Here is a 16,149-nt window from a genome sequence, read left to right as displayed (position 1 = left end):
GTCTCACATCAGTTCAGATTGAATTCACATTTAACTTACCAATCTCCGATTATGATATCCACAAACTGCCGAGAGAATTCATTATCCCTTTGCTGAAGTGCCCTGGAACATTTTTACTATGTTAAAGGCGCTGTGGAACAGTAGGCATCTCAAAGCACTGGAGAAGTATCACCAACGCTGCCTCCGCAAAATCCTGCAAATTCATTGGCAGGATAGGTGCATGAATGTCAGTGTTCTCTCTCAGGCCAAAATCCCCAGCATTTGAGGCATTGACCACGCTCGATCCGCATGCCCGATACTAGACTCCCGAAACAAGCACTCTACTCTGAGCTACATCGCGGCAGGCGAGCCCCAGAAGGGCAGAGACAATGCTTCAAGGACACCCTGAAAGCTGCTTTGAAAAAATGCAACGTCACTCTTGGGAATCCCTGGCCCAAGACTGCTCAAAGTGGAGGAGAAGCATCCAAGGAGGCGTCGAACAAGTTGAGTCTCTTCGCCGGGAGCACGCGGAAGCCAAGTACAAACAGCGGAAGGAGAGTACGGCAAATCAAGCCCCCCACCCGCCCGTCCCTCCAACTACCGTGTGCCCCACTTGTGACAGAGACTGTAGGTCCTGCATTGGTCTCATCAGTCACCTCAGAACTCATATTAGTGTGGAAGCAAGTCATCCTTGACTCCAGGGGACTGCCTCAGAAGAAGAAGAAGAAGAAATGGAACATTTTTACTATGTTAAAGGCGCAAGTTGTTGTTGTTCTTGCCAAATCGTCAAAGAAGTCAGATAACACACCATGCCCTAACAATAGAGTAGTTGATGCAAATACCCGAGATGCATTAAAGGGGAAGCTAGATAAGCACATGAGGGAGAAAGCAATATAAGGATATGTTGATAGGTTGAGATGAAGGGGGTAGAAGGAGGCTCGTGTGAAGCACCAACACCAGCACGGACCAATTAGGCTCAATGGCCTGTTTGTGTGCTGTCATTTCTATGTAATTATTAACTTCTGTGACATCACAGCAATTCAGCTTCAACTGGATTTCTGAATATCAACACACAGTCAAAATCAGTGTCTGAAACTGATTCAAATTGGTCAGCTTAATTTGGGATTAAACTCTTTAGATAGCTGACCAGTTAACAGAATTAGGTAGCCAGTCTATTGGATAGATTAGAGTCTATGTGCTGGTACTCATCAATGTCCTTATGAGCTGCGCAGTTGAGTGTATTGCTCTCCATCTCCTGGGACGATGGTGTTGGCTTCTGGGATGTTGGCCTTCTCATGTAAAGTGGGTATTCCTTCCCCTCAGATCCTGTGTCCTCGACTAAATCCATCTTACGCACAGATATCTGTAGCCACAGTAATAGGTTTAAAGCTCATTTTTCTTGATTTCAAGAAAACCCGTACATCTAAGTGATGTCCTTATCTCTGCCAATAACTAGCTTATATAGATGTATATCCTGATTTCTATAATATCTCTCTCAGCGTGTCATACATACTCTTTTGCCTCTTTGGAGATACGCTTCTATATAGCCTCGGGAAAGAAACATTAAACAGAAGAGGGAGGAGATGAGAAAGAACAAACCGAAGAATAAAGAGATGTGACAACCGCCCACTAGTGTCAGCTGTGGCTCAGTGGGCAGCACCCTCTCCTCTGTGTCAGAAGGTTGTGGGTTCAGGGACTTGAGCACATAACTCTAGGCTGACGCTCCAGTGCAGTGCTGAGGGTAGTGCTGCAGTGTCGGAGGTGCCGTCTCTCGGATGAGATGTTAAACCGAGGCCTCTTCTGCTTCTCAGTGGACGTAAAAGATCCCGTGGCACTATTTTGAATAAGAGCAGGGGAATTATCCCCGGTGTCTTGGCCAATATTTATCTCTCGATCAACATAACAAAAACAGATTATCTGGTCATCACCACATTGTTGTTTGTGGGAGCTTGCAGTGCACAAATTGGCTGCTGCGTTTCCTACATTCATCATCATCACCTTCGTAGGCAGTCCCTCGGGTCAAGGATAACTTGCTTCCACACTAAAAATGAATAATCAGGTGTCTGATTAACTCATTTTAAAGGGTGGAAGATGCCTCTGCGTGAATTCTTTTCACATGGGGTGGCCGTTGCACACGAGCCACCACACGGGCTTGATGGAGCTAGGTCTTGGTCCAGTCGCGAGGATATCCAAGATCACGGGAGACCCCGCTCCACTGCATGTGCCAATACATAACACAAGCTCAAACATAGTTCTACTGTCCTCCTTCCGTCCTCCTTCCCACTACGTGGAAATCATAATACGCAATGTGAGCCTCACGGCCTCACGGCCTCAATTATTGGCCCATGCTGCGCCTTCCCTTGGTCTTGTCCACGCTGCTCCACCTCTGGGCTCTGACCGTTCCGCTCCTCCATGCCTTGTCCGTCCTCTTCGCTCTACTTCCGATCTCCGCTCCTCGTCGATTCCAACCTCCGTTCTTCGCCGATTCCGATCTCCGCTCCTCGTCAGTGCTTCCCTCCGCTCCTTGCCACTTCCGTTCTCCGCTCCTCGTCGGTTCCTCCCTACGCTCCTCGCTGTTTCTGACATCCGCTCCTCGTCGGTTCCTCCCTCCGCTCCTCGTCGGTTCCTCCCTCCGCTCCTCGCTGCTTTCAACCTCAGCTCCCCGACGCTTCCGACCTCCGTTCTTCACTGATTCCAACCTCCGTTCTTCACTGATTCCAACCTCCGTTCTTCACTGATTCCAACCTCCGTTCCTCGCCGATTCCGACCTCCGTTCTTCACTGATTCCAACCTCCGGTCCTCGCCGATTCCGACCTCCATTCTTCACTGATTCCAACCTCCGGTCCTCGCCGATTCCGACCTCCATTCTTCACTGATTCCAACCTCTGTTCTTCACTGATTCCGACCTCCGTTCCTCGCTGATTCCGACCTCCATTCTTCACTGATTCCAATCTCTGTTCTTCACTGATTCCAACCTCCGGTCCTCGCCGATTCCGACCTCCATTCTTCACTGATTCTAACCTCTGTTCTTCACTGATTCCAACCTCTGTTCTTCACTGATTCCAACCTCCGTTCCTCGCCGATTCCGACCTCCGTTCTTCACTGATTCCAACCTCTGTTCTTCGCTGATTCCGACCTCCGCAGATTCTGATCTCCGCTCCTTCCCACATTACAACCGTATCTACACTATAAAAGTACTTCACTGGTTGTAAAGCGCTTTAAGACAACCAGTGGTCGTGAAAGGCAACATATAAATCTAAGTCTTTCTTTCTTTATGTGCCTTGAATTTCAAAGAAAAAAACCCTTTCCATTCAAATGATTAATCTGAGTGACACATGTGTCAGGCGAGTTCAACTCTTTCACTGTCAATCATTTTAAACAGCTATGCAACTGCAGAGGTCCAGAAGAGGTGTGACATACTCATATCTCAGTAATGAGCTATCTCCAGACCTGTGTCCGTGATGCTGTGCTTCTCTCATGGTAAGGACTGTTTTATTCATGGCTTTAAATAGTTTAAGTCTCTTTTAATTTCCCCGCACTCAGTTTAAATACTGACTCCATCTTGAGCGCACATCACAAGGCGATTCCCAGGACATTTCTCCAACAACTTTATGCAGTTCTGCAACCCAATTAAGAACATAAGAACATAAGAAATAGGAGCAGGAGCAGGCCATACAGCCCCTTGAGCCTGCTCCATCATTCAATAAGATCATGGCTGATCTGATCATGGACTCAGCTCCACTTCCCCGCCCGCTCCCCATAATCCCTAATCCCCTTATCATTTAAGAAACTGTCTATTTCAGTCTTAAATTTATTTAATGTCCCCTCTGAGAGAAGAAATTTCTCGTCATCTTAGTTTCAAATAGACGGCCCCTTATGCTAAGTATTGTGTTCCAAACACAGATGAGGTTGTACACAGGGAGGTTAAAGTAACAGTGACCTCAGTCTTTAATAAGACACTCCAGAGTGAGGAACAGGCCTTGGAGGTCGGCTTATATACAGTGCTCCCAAGGGATGCTGGGATCTCTTGGGACTTCAGGGGATGAACTCCCTGGTGGCGTCTCGTGCGGTAGCTGAGCAGTACTCGGGACAGGCGGGTTTGGAGTGAGCCTTCTGTTACTTGTTTAAGGCTCTGTTTGATGGTTTGTACTGCCTGCTCTGCCTGCCCATTGGAGGCTGGTTTAAACGGGGCCGAGGTGACATGTTTAATCCCATTGCGAGTCATGAATTCTTTAAATTCGACACTGGTGAAACATGGCCCATTGTCACTGACCAGTATGTCAGGCAGGCTATGGGTGGCAAACATGGCCCTCAGGCTTTCAATGGTGGCGGTGGTGGTGCTTCTCGACATTATTTCACATTCAATCCATTTTGAAAAAGCATCCACCACCACCAGGAACATTTTACCAAGAAACGGGCCCACATAGTCGACATGGATCCTCGACCATGGTCTGGCGGGCCAGGAGCACAAACTTTGTGTTGTCTCTCTGGATGTGTTGCTCAACTGAGCACACACAATGCATTGCCGTACACAGGACTCTAAGTCAGAGTCGGTACCGGGCCACCACACGTGGGATCTGGCTATCGCTTTCATCAAGACTACACCCGGGTGTGTGCTGTGGAGATCCGAGATGAATGTCTCCCTGCCCTTTTTTGGTAGCACTACGCGGTTACCCCACAACAGGCAGTCTGCCTGAATGGACAGCTTGTCCTTTCGCCACTGGAGCGGCTTGATTGGCTCTTGCATTTCAACGGGGTTGCTGGCCCAGCTCCCAGGCAGTACACAGTTTTTTATTATGGACAGCAGAGGATCTTGGCTGGTCCAAGTCCTAATCTGGCAGGCCGTGACAGGTGATTTATCATTTTCTAACGCTTCCATGACCATCAACAAGTCTGCGGGCTGCGCCACCATCAACAAGTTTGCAGGCTGCGCCATTTCCACCCCCGTGGTGGGCAATGGTAGCTGACTGAAAGTATCCACACAGTTCCCGGTGCCTGTCCTGTGGCAGATGGTATAGTTATACGCTGATAGCGCAAGTGCCCACCTTTGTATGCGGGCTGAGGCATTATTAGTATTTATCTCCTTGTTTTCAGCGAACAGCGATGTGAGAGGCTTGTGATCAGTTTCCAGCTCAAATTTGAGGCCAAACAGGTACTGATGCATTTTCTTTACCCCGAACACTCACGCTAATGCCTCTTTCTCAATCATGCTGCAGGCCCTCTCGGCCTTAGACAAGCTCCTGGAAGCATAGGCGACAGGTTGCAACTTCCCCGCAACGTTAGCTTGTTGTAATACACACCCGACTCCGTACGATGACGCATCACATGCTAGCACAAGTCTTTTACACGGGTTATACAATACAAGCAGCTTGTTGGAGCATAAAATGTTTCTGGCTTTCTCAAAAGTAATTACTTGGTTTTTTCCCCATGCCCAGTTCTCACCTTTATGCAATAACACATGCAGGGGCTCTAAGAGGGTGCTTAACCCCAGTAGGAAGTTACCAAAATAGTTGAGGAGTCCCAGGAACAACCGCAGCTCTGTGACGTTCTGTGACCTGGGCACGTTCCTGATAGCCTCTGTCTTGGTGTCTGTGGGCCGAATGCCGTCCGCTGCGATCTTTCCCCCCAAAAACTCCACTTCTGTTCCATGAAGACGCATTTCGACCTCTTCAGCCACAGCCCTACGCGATCCAGTCGCTGGAGGACCTCCTCCAGGTTTTGTAGGAGCTCGGCAGTTTCCCGACCAATGACCAATATAAGAACATAAGAATTAGGAACAGGAGTAGGCCATCTAGCCCCTCAAGCCTGCTCCGCCATTCAACAAAATCATGGCTAATATGTCGTCCTGAAAGACCACTATATGTGGTACCGACTTGAGTAGGCTCTCCATGTTTCTCTGTAAGATCGCTGCAGTCGAATGAATTCCAAATGGGCATCTGTTGCAGATGAACAGTCCCTTGTGCATGTTGATGCAGGTGAGGCCCTTCGAAGACTCCTCCAGCTCCTGCGTCATGTAGGCCGAAGTCAGGTCGAGCTTGGTGCACGCCTTGCCTCCTGCCAGCATCACAAATAAGCCGTCTGTCTTAGGTAGCGGGTATTGGTCCTGTAGCGAGAAATAATTAATAGTTACTTTATAATTGCCGCAAATCCTGACGCTGCCATCACTTTAGAGCACTGGAATAATCGAGCTGGCCCACTCGCTGAATTCCACTGGGGAGATGATGCCCTCGCATTGCAGCCTGTCCAGCTCGATTTCCACTCTCTCCCTCATCATGTGAGCTACCGCTCACACCTTGTGGTGAATGGGTCGTGCCTCTGGGACCAAGTGGATCCGCACCTTCGCCCCTGAAAAGTTTCCAATGCCTGGCTCAAAAACGGAAGGAAATTTGTTCAGAACTTGGGTACATGAGGCCACATCGACATGTGATAGCGCTCGGATGTCATCCCAGTTCCAGCGGATTTTGCCCAGCCAGCTCCTTCCAAGCATTGTGGGGCCATCGCCCGGGTCCAGAGTGGCAGTTCGTGCACCGTGTCCTCGTAGGTGACCTTGACCATGGCGCTGCCCAGGACAGTGATAAGCTCTTTGGTGTGCGTTCTTAGTTTCGTGTGGATAGGGCTTAGGGCTGGTCTGAGTGCCTTGTTGCACCAGAGTCTCTCAAACATCTTTTTATTCATGATGGATGGGCTGGCGCCAGTGTCCAGTTCCATGGCTATGGGTAAGCCATTCAATTTTACGTTTATGTGTGCACCCCATGTACTTCAGCTTCTGTCTCCTCTCTCAGGCTTGAAAATGCTTTGATCCACCACGGACCTATCTTCCTCTGCCATGTGGTGGTTAGCAGGTTTTGCAGAGCTTGCAGCTCATTTGCAAGCTTGTTGGAGGTGCCCCATTGTTCCACAGCTCTTGCAAACATAACCTTTGAAGCAGCATGAATAGGCTGAATGGAAGCCTCCACAACACCAACAAGGTGTGAATTGCCTTGCATTCATCCTTTGTTGGGGACTCTGAGTCATCTGGGTCACCTGAGGCCTGCTGGCAGTTGCAGACTCGTGGGTTCTGCCCTGTACATTTCTGCTCGCAAACACAGTTCCAGTTAATTTATGAACATTGCTAGCACTTATGTGCTGAGAGATTTGTTTGGTGTTATCACTGGTAGACATAAACGCCTGTGTTATCGCAATGGCCTTACTGAGTGTCGGTGTCTCTACAGTCAAAAATTTTCATAGGATGGTCTCGTGGTCAATGCCCAGTACAAAAAAGTCTCTGATCATTTGCTCCAGGTAGCCATCAAACTCACATTGTCCTGCAAGTTGCCTTAGCTCAGCGACATAGCTCGCCACTTCCTGACCTTCAGATCACTGGCACGTGTAGAACCGATACCTTGCCATCAGCACGATCTCCCTCGGGTTAAGATGATCTCGAACCAGTGTACACAGCTCGTATATGACTTATCTGTGGGTTTCACCGGAGCCAGAAGATTCTTCACGAGGCTGTAGGTCAGTGCCCCGCAGACTGTGAGGATGACCACTCTCCTTTTTGCAGCACTTCCTTCTCTGTCCAGCTCGTTGGCTACAAAGTACTGGTCTAGCCGTTCGACATAGGCTTCCCAGTCCTCACCCTCTGAGAACTTCTCTCGGATGCCCACAGTTTGCTGCATCTTTTCATTGGATTCGTATTCTCGTCGCCAGTTATTGTGTTCCTAACACAGATGAAGCTACACACAGGGAGGTTAACGTAACAGTGACCTCAGTCTTTAATAAGACATTCCAGAGTGAGGAACAGGCCTTAGGGGCTGGATTATATTCAGTGCTCCCAAGGGTTGCTGGGATCCCTTGGGATTTCAGGGGATGAACTCCCTGGTTGCGGAACATGGGAGTGCATGAATTACAGATACACAACACTAAGATCATGCCCTCTGGTTCTAGTCTCCCCCACCAGTGGAAACCTCCTCTCTGCATCCACCTTGTCAAGCTCCCTCATAATCTTATCCCTTTCGATAAGATCACCTCTCATTCTTCTGAATTCCAATGAGTAGAGGAGCAAACTACTCAACCTTTCCTCATGAGTCAACGCACTAATCCCCGGGATCAACCGAGTGAACCTTCTCTGAACTGCCTCCACAGCAAGTATATCCTTTTGTACATATGAAAACCAAAACTGCACGCAATATTCCAGGTGTGGCCTCACCAATAACCTGTACAGCTATAACAAGACTTCCCTGCTTTTATACTCCATCCCCTTTGCAATAAAGGCCAAGGTTCCATTGGCCTTCCTGATCACTTGCTGTACCTGCATACTATCCTTTTGTGTTTCATGCACAAGTACCCCCAGGTCCCGCTGTACTACAGCACTTTGCAATCTTTCTCCAATTAAATAATAACTTGCTCTTTGATTTTTTTCTGCCAAAGTGCATGACCTCACATTTTCCAACATTATACTCCATCTGCCAAATGTTTGCCCACTCACTTAGCCTGTCTATGTCCTCCTGCAGCCTCTTTGAGTCCTCCTCACACATTAGCCTTCCTCCCATCTTTGTATCATCAGCAAACTTGGCTACGTTACACTCAGTCCCCTCTTCCAAGTCGTTAATTTAGATTGTAAATAGTTGGGGTCCCAGCACTGATCCCTGCGGCACCCCACTAGTTACTGGTTGCCAACCAGAGAATGAACCATTTATCCCGACTCTCTGTTTTCTGTTTGTCAGCCAATCTTCTATCCATGCTAATATATTAACCCCAACCCCGTGAACTTTTACCTTGTGCAGTAACCTTTTGTGTGGCACCTTGCCAAATGCCTTCTGGAAGTCCAAATACACCACATCCACTGGTTCCCCTTTATCCACCCTGTTCATTACATCCTCAAAGAATTCCAGCAAATTTATCAAACATGACTCCCCCTTCATAAATCCATGCTGACTCTGTCTGACCGAATTTTGCTTTTCCAAATGTCCTGTTGCTGCTTCTTTATTAATGGACTCCAACATTTTCCCAACCACAGATGTTAGACTAACTGGTCTATAGTTTCCTGCTTTTTGTCTGCCTCCTTTTTTGAATAGGGGTGTTATATTTGCAGTTTTCCAATCTGCTGGGACCTCCCCAGAATCCAGGGAATTTTGGTAAATTACAACCAATGCATCCACTATCCCTGCCGCTACTTCTCTTAAGACCCTAGGTTGCAAGCTATCAGTACCAGGGGTTTTATCTGCCTTTAGTCCCATTATCTTACTGAGCATCACCTCCTTAGTGATTGTGATTGTGTTAAGTTCCTCCCCCACTATCCTTGGCGATCCACTGTTGGAATATTGTTAGTGTCCTCTACCGTAAAAACTGATACAAAATACTTGTTTGGAGTTTCTGCCATCTCCATGTTCTTCATTACTAATTCCCCGGTCTCGTCCTCTAAGAGACCAACATTTACTTTAACCACTCTTTTCCTTTTTATTAACCTATAGAAACTCGAGCTATCTGTTTTATATTTTGTGCTAGTTTACTTTCATGGTCTATCTTCCCTTTCTTCATCATTTTTTTAGTCATTCTTTGCTAGCTTTTAAAAGCTTCCCAGTCTTCTGTCCTCCCACTAGTTTTGGCCACTTTGTATACCCTTGTTTTTAATTGGATACTGTCCTTTATTTCTTTAGTTAGCCACGGATGGCTTTCTTTCCTCTTGCACCCTTTCCTCCTCACTGGAATATATTTTTTTTGAGTGTTGTGAAATATCTCTTTAAATGTACACCACTGTTCATCAACCGTCCCACACTTCAATCTGTTTTCCCAGTCCACTTTACCCAACTCTGCCCTCATACCTTCATCGTCTCCTTTATTTAAGCTTAGTACACTGGTTAGAGAGCCAACATCTCGCCCTCCATCTGAATTTGAAATTCACTCGTGCTATGATCACTCATTCCGGGGGATCCTTTACTAAGAGATTGTTTATTAATCCTGTCTCATTGCACAGGACCAGATCTAAGATAGCCCGTGGCCCCTGTTTGGTTCCATTACATATTGCTCAAGGAACCCGTCCCTTATCCACTCTATAAACTCTTCCTCAAGGTTACCCTGACCAATTTTATTTGTCCAATCAATACGGAGGTTAAAATCACGTATGATTATTGCTGTTCCCTTTTTACAAACCCCCACTATTTCCTGGTTTATGCTCCGACCAACAGAGTTGCTACTGCGAATATCTCCATTTCACAAAGCTGTCTTTAAAGCTGATGCAACTGCCAGTGATGGTGTAGCCTGGGGGCACGTTACTGCCATTAGCCTATTTCCACCTCCGTGACATCGCCCATCTCTGCCCTTGCCTCAGCTCATCCATTCCTTTGTTACCTCTAGACTTGACTATTCCAACGCACTAATACAAAAGCAAAATACTTCCAACGCACTCCTGGCTGACCTCTCACATGCTACCCTACATAAAACAGAGGTGATCCAAAACGTGGCTGCCCATGTCCTAACTCGCATCTAATTCCCGCTCATCCATCACCCCTGTGCTCGCTGACCAACATTGGCTGCCACTTAAACAATGCCTCGATTTCAAAATTCTCATCCTTATTTACAAATCCTTCCATGGTCTTGCCCCTCCCTATCTCTGTAATCTCCACAACCCCCCGAGATGTCTGCGCTCCTCTAATTCTGCCCTCCTGAGCATCCGTGATTGTAATCGCTCAACCATTGGTGTCCGTGCCTTCTGTTGCCTGGGCCCCAAGCTCTGGAACTCCCTCCCTAAACCTCTCCACCTCTCTACCTCTCTTTCCTCCTTCACGACGCTCCTTAAAACATACCTCTTCACCTGCGCTAATTTCTACTTATGTGGCTCAGTGTCAAATTTTTATCGCATAATACTCCTGTGAAGCACCTTGGGACGTTTCACTACATTAAAGGCACTATATAAATGCAAGTTGTTGTAGTTGTTAATGGTTTGAGTACCTGTGCAGAGTTGAGTGCTCGTGCTAACCAGGCCCCGAAAACTTTACTCCATGAGGACCTAACAATTTTATTTGAATTCATTCTCGGAATGTGGACGTCATTGGCAAGACTGGCATTCTACTGCCCATCTATAGTTGCCCTTAAGAAGGTTGGTGGTGGAACCTTCTTCTTGAACCGCTACAGCAGTTTGACCCAGTGATGATGAATAAAGTCAGAAGGATAATTCTGCACCATTTCGGTCTTTGGTGCTTTGTGACCACAGCAGTGTGTTAACTGTCTATGTAGATAGTGACTATCTGCAGACTAGTCAACCGTTGGGGAGGGCTATCACAGAAGGCTCTTCATTCAGTGTTTACTAATCCATATTTCCCAGTCGGATATTTTCTCTTTTGCGTCCCAGTGGTGCTGAGGCCAAATGTACCACCGGAGTTGCTGCTCCAACTGATATCAACTCAGCATGGACTTGGAAACTGAACCTGGGACTGACTGGTCTGCGTGGCTTCATACTATGCAAGGTAGCACCTCCCAAACCTGAGACATCCATCACCCAGAAGGACAAGGGCAGCAGAAGCAGGGAACACCATCACCTGCAAGTTCCCCTCCAAGTCACACACCATCCCGACTACGATATATATATATCAGCCGTTCCTTCATTGTCGCTGGGTCAAAATCCTGGAGTACCTTCACCACACGGACTGCAGCGGTTCAAGGGTTATAAGGGATGGGTAATAAATGTTAGCTTTGCCAGCGATGCCCAGCCCAAGAATTAATTTGTAAAACATCACCCCTTTATCCACCAGGCCATTTGGAGAGAGGAGAGGGAGGGCAGGCAGCCATTTTAACACATCAACATTATTTGTCCCATCCACCAATTCAAAGCTGTGTTAGCCATTGTTGATCCCTTCAAATCGTAGAACTCGAAGCAATAAAATGTGTCTGAGGATGTTTCCAGTAGAGTGGATAAGGGAGAACCAGTTGATGTGGTATATTTGGACTTTCAGAAGGCGTTCGACAAGGTCCCACACAAGAGATTGATGTGCAAAGTTAGAGCACATGGGATTGGGGGTAGTGTACTGACATGGATTGAGAACTGGTTGTCAGACAGGAAGCAAAGAGTAGGAGTAAATGGGTACTTTTCAGAATGGCAGGCAGTGACTAGTGGGGTACCGCAAGGTTCTGTGCTGGGGCCCCAGCTGTTTACACTGTACATTAATGATTTAGATGAGGGGATTAAATGTAGTATCTCCAAATTTGCGGATGACACTAAGTTGGGTGGCAGTGTGAGCTGCGAGGAGGATGCTGTGAGGCTGCAGAGCGACTTGGATAGGTTAGGTGAGTGGGCAAATGCATGGCAGATGAAGTATAATGTGGATAAATGTGAGGTTATCCACTTTGGTGGTAAAAACAGAGAGACAGACTATTATCTGAATGGTGACAGATTAGGAAAAGGGGAGGTGCAAAGAGACCTGGGTGTCATGGTACATCAGTCATTGAAGGTTGGCATGCAGGTGCAGCAGGCGGTTAAGAAAGCAAATGGCATGTTGGCCTTCATAGCAAGGGGATTTGAGTACAGGGGCAGGGAGGTGTTGCTACAGTTGTACAGGGCATTGGTGAGGCCACACCTGGAGTATTGTGTACAGTTTTGGTCTCCTAACCTGAGGAAGGACATTCTTGCTATTGAGGGAGTGCAGCGAAGGTTCACCAGACTGATTCCCGGGATGGCGGGACTGACCTATCAAGAAAGACTGGATCAACTGGGCTTGTATTCACTGGAGTTCAGAAGAATGAGAGGGGACCTCATAGAAACATTTAAAATTCTGACGGGGTTAGACAGGTTAGATGCAGGAAGAATGTTCCCAATGTTGGGGAAGTCCAGAACCAGAGGTCACAGTCTAAGGATAAGGGGTAAGCCATTTAGGACCGAGATGCGGAGGAACTTCTTCACCCAGAGAGTGGTGAACCTGTGGAATTCTCTACCACAGAAAGTTGTTGAGGCCAATTCACTAAATATATTCAAAAAGGAGTTAGATGAGTTCCTTACTACTAGGGGGATCAAGGGGTATGGCGAGAAAGCAGGAATGGGGTACTGAAGTTGAATGTTCAGCCATGAACTCATTGAATGGCGGTGCAGGCTAGAAGGGCCGAATGGCCTACTCCTGCACCTATTTTCTATGTTTCTATGTCTATGTTTCTAAATGCTCTTCTGCACTAGTAAATTTCATTGCCAAACTCTCCACTGGCTGGAGTCATACCCAGCACAAAGGAAATGTTTGTGGTTGTTTGAGGTCAATCATCATAGCCCCAGGACATCGCTGCAGGAGTTCCTCAGGGCAGTGTCCTAGGCCCAACCAACTTCAGCTGTTTCATTAATGACCTTCCCTCCATCATAAGGTCAGAAGTGGGGATGTTCACTGATGACTGCACAGTGTTCAGTTCCATTCACAACTCCTCAGATAATCAAGCAGTCCATGCCCGCATGCAGCAAGACCTGTATGACATTCAGGCTTGGGCTGATAAGTGGCAAGTAACATTCGTGCCACATAAGTGCCAGGCAATGACCATCTCCAACAAGTGGGAGTCTAACCACCTCCCCTTGACATTCAATGGCATTACCATCACTGAATCCCCCACCATCAACATCCTGGGGGTCACCATTGACCAGAAACTTAACTGGACCAGCCACAAGAGCAGGTCCGAGGCTGGGTATTCTGCCACACAAGTGTCTCACCTCCTGACTCCCCAAAGCCTTTCCATAAAGCACAAGTCAGGAATATGATGGAATACTCTCCACTTGCCTGGCTGAGTGCAGCTCCAACAACACTCAAGAAGCTCAACACCACCCAGGACAAAGCAGGCCGCTTGATTGGCACCCCATCCACCACCTTAAACATTCACTCCCTTTACCACCGGCGCACCGTGGCTGCAGTGTGTACCATCTACAAGATGCACTGCAGCAACTTACCAAGCATTCTTCGGCAGCACCTCCCAAACCCGTGACCTCTACCACCTAGAAGAAAAAGGGCATCAGGCCCATGCGGACACCACCACCTGCAAGTTCCCCGCCAAGTCACACACCATCCTGCTTTGGAAATATATCGGCCGTTCCTTCATCGTCGTTGGGTCAAAATCCTGGAACTCCCTCCCTAACAGCACTGTGGGAGCACCTTCACCACATGGACTGCAGCGGTTCAAGAAGGCCGCTCACCACCACCTTCTCAAGGGGCAATTAGGGATGGGCAGTAAAAGCTGGCCTTGCCAGTGATGCCCACAGCCTGGGAACGAGTTAAAAAAAAAACCTTTGAAGATTTACAAGGGCTTCAACCTTGACTTTAATCGCCTGACGTTAACTGGGGAAGGTAAAGGCCACAAAATGGCGGTGGGAGCCCTGCCGCCCTGCTAACAGTGACTGGGTAGCTTGTTGGGCCTGCAGGAAATGCCCCTGCTCCTCCAGGCCCAAAAGCTACCCTTCTAGCCTCCTTTAAGCTGCCGGGTTTCCCGAGGCTTGGGAAACCCAGCCACCTGGTGGATAAAAATAGAATGCTGTTGAAATAAAGGCAAGCAGCCTCATTATAATATTTAAATGACCAACCGGCATCCCGAGTGCAGATTGGTCGTCCGCCCCTCATCCCACCTCCATTGAAACCGGAGAAGGGCATGTTCAAGGCAGGTTTGGTTCCTGTTCCAGATCTTTTAATCTCTGACGCGACCAACAACCCACAGGTGAAGATTTAGCCCATGTGTTTGGATCTTTTCTTTTATATTTAGAATCATAGAATGATTGCAGCACAGAAGGAGACCATTAAGCCTGTCGAGCCCGTGACAGGGCACTTCAGCTAATCTCACACCACTGCAATTTACCTGTAGCCCTGTAAACTTTCTTCCTTGAGGTACTTATCCAATTCCCTTGTGAAAGCCACAATTGAGTCTGCCTCCACCACTCCCCCGCCCTTTCCCCGTAGCCCTGTATTTTATTTTCCTTCAAGTATGTATCCAATTCCCTTTTGAAAGCTATGATTAAATCAGCCTCCACCATCCATTCAGGCAACAAATTCCTTACCTTAGCCACTTGCTGCGTAAAAAGGTTTTTCCTCATGTTACCTTTGGTTCTGCTGCCAATCACCTTAAACCTGTTTCCTCTGGTTCCCGACCCATCTGCCAATGGGAACAGTTTCTCTCTATCTACTCTGTCCAGACCCCTCATGATGTTGAACGCCTCGATCAAATCTCCTCTCAACGTTCTCTGCTTCAAGGAGAACACCCCCAGCTTCTCCAGTCTATCCACGTAACTGAAGTCCCTCATCCCAGGAACCATTCTTGTAAATCATTTCTGCACCTTCCCCAAGGCCTTCACATCCTTCCTAAAGTGCGGTGCCCAGAAGTGAATGCATTGGTCCATTGTGGCTGGTCATAACTTCTTTGCTTTTGTACTCGATATAGGGTTGGATTTTTTGGGTTGATTTGCGCCCCATTTAGCGCCCCGGTGGGGTGCAAAAATTATTTTTGGAGCGTGAAACGAGGCGCACGAGAATTTGTGCCTGGGCAGACCTGTCGCCATTGGTTTTGCAGCGGCGCTAAAACTTACCGACGCGCCGCGGTTTTGACCGTTGGGATGATGTAAATCGGCGTGCATCGCTGCGCTGGCACCCCGGGAGGAACTTTCGAACATTTCGCCCGATTTAGCGTCCGCCCGAGGACCCGCCCAGAAAAACCAGGCGCTAACGGCGCCATGTTGAAAACAGAGGAGAAAGTCGATTGTGTGATTAAAAGGATTGGGAGAAGAACGCAGCGTTACTGCACACTTTTGATTTTGAAGTTTATGTGAGTTTCTATTTTGTTTTGTAAAGGACATTTAAGGACATTCTAAAAGATGGGGACCATGCTAGGTTGGGAGACATTCATCTTGGCTGCTATTGCTATACGGATTCAAACTGGAAGAAGGCTTATTGTTTATCATTTGCAACGTAATCGAAGAGGTCGCAGACGTATGGGGGGAGAAGCCTTACCCCCCCCACGAGTTTACAGGGAACATCGCTTATACCTCCAGCTCTCTGAAGCATGCTGCGTTAGAAGGGCTACACTTCCAAAAAGAAGCGCTGACAGAGATATGCCAGCTCATACAGGCAGACCTACTGCCCACCAGCGGCAACAGGACTGCACTGCCCGTCGAGGTGAAGGTGACTGCAGCACTTGCCTTCTATGCCTCTGGCTCCTTTCAGGCATCAGCAGGGGACGTATGCTCCA

Source organism: Pristiophorus japonicus, chromosome 11 (genome assembly GCF_044704955.1).
Source record: "Pristiophorus japonicus isolate sPriJap1 chromosome 11, sPriJap1.hap1, whole genome shotgun sequence".
NCBI classification, from domain to species: domain Eukaryota; kingdom Metazoa; phylum Chordata; class Chondrichthyes; family Pristiophoridae; genus Pristiophorus; species Pristiophorus japonicus.
The sequence above is the reverse complement of the archived record's forward strand: the minus strand, read 5'-3'. Positions refer to the sequence as shown.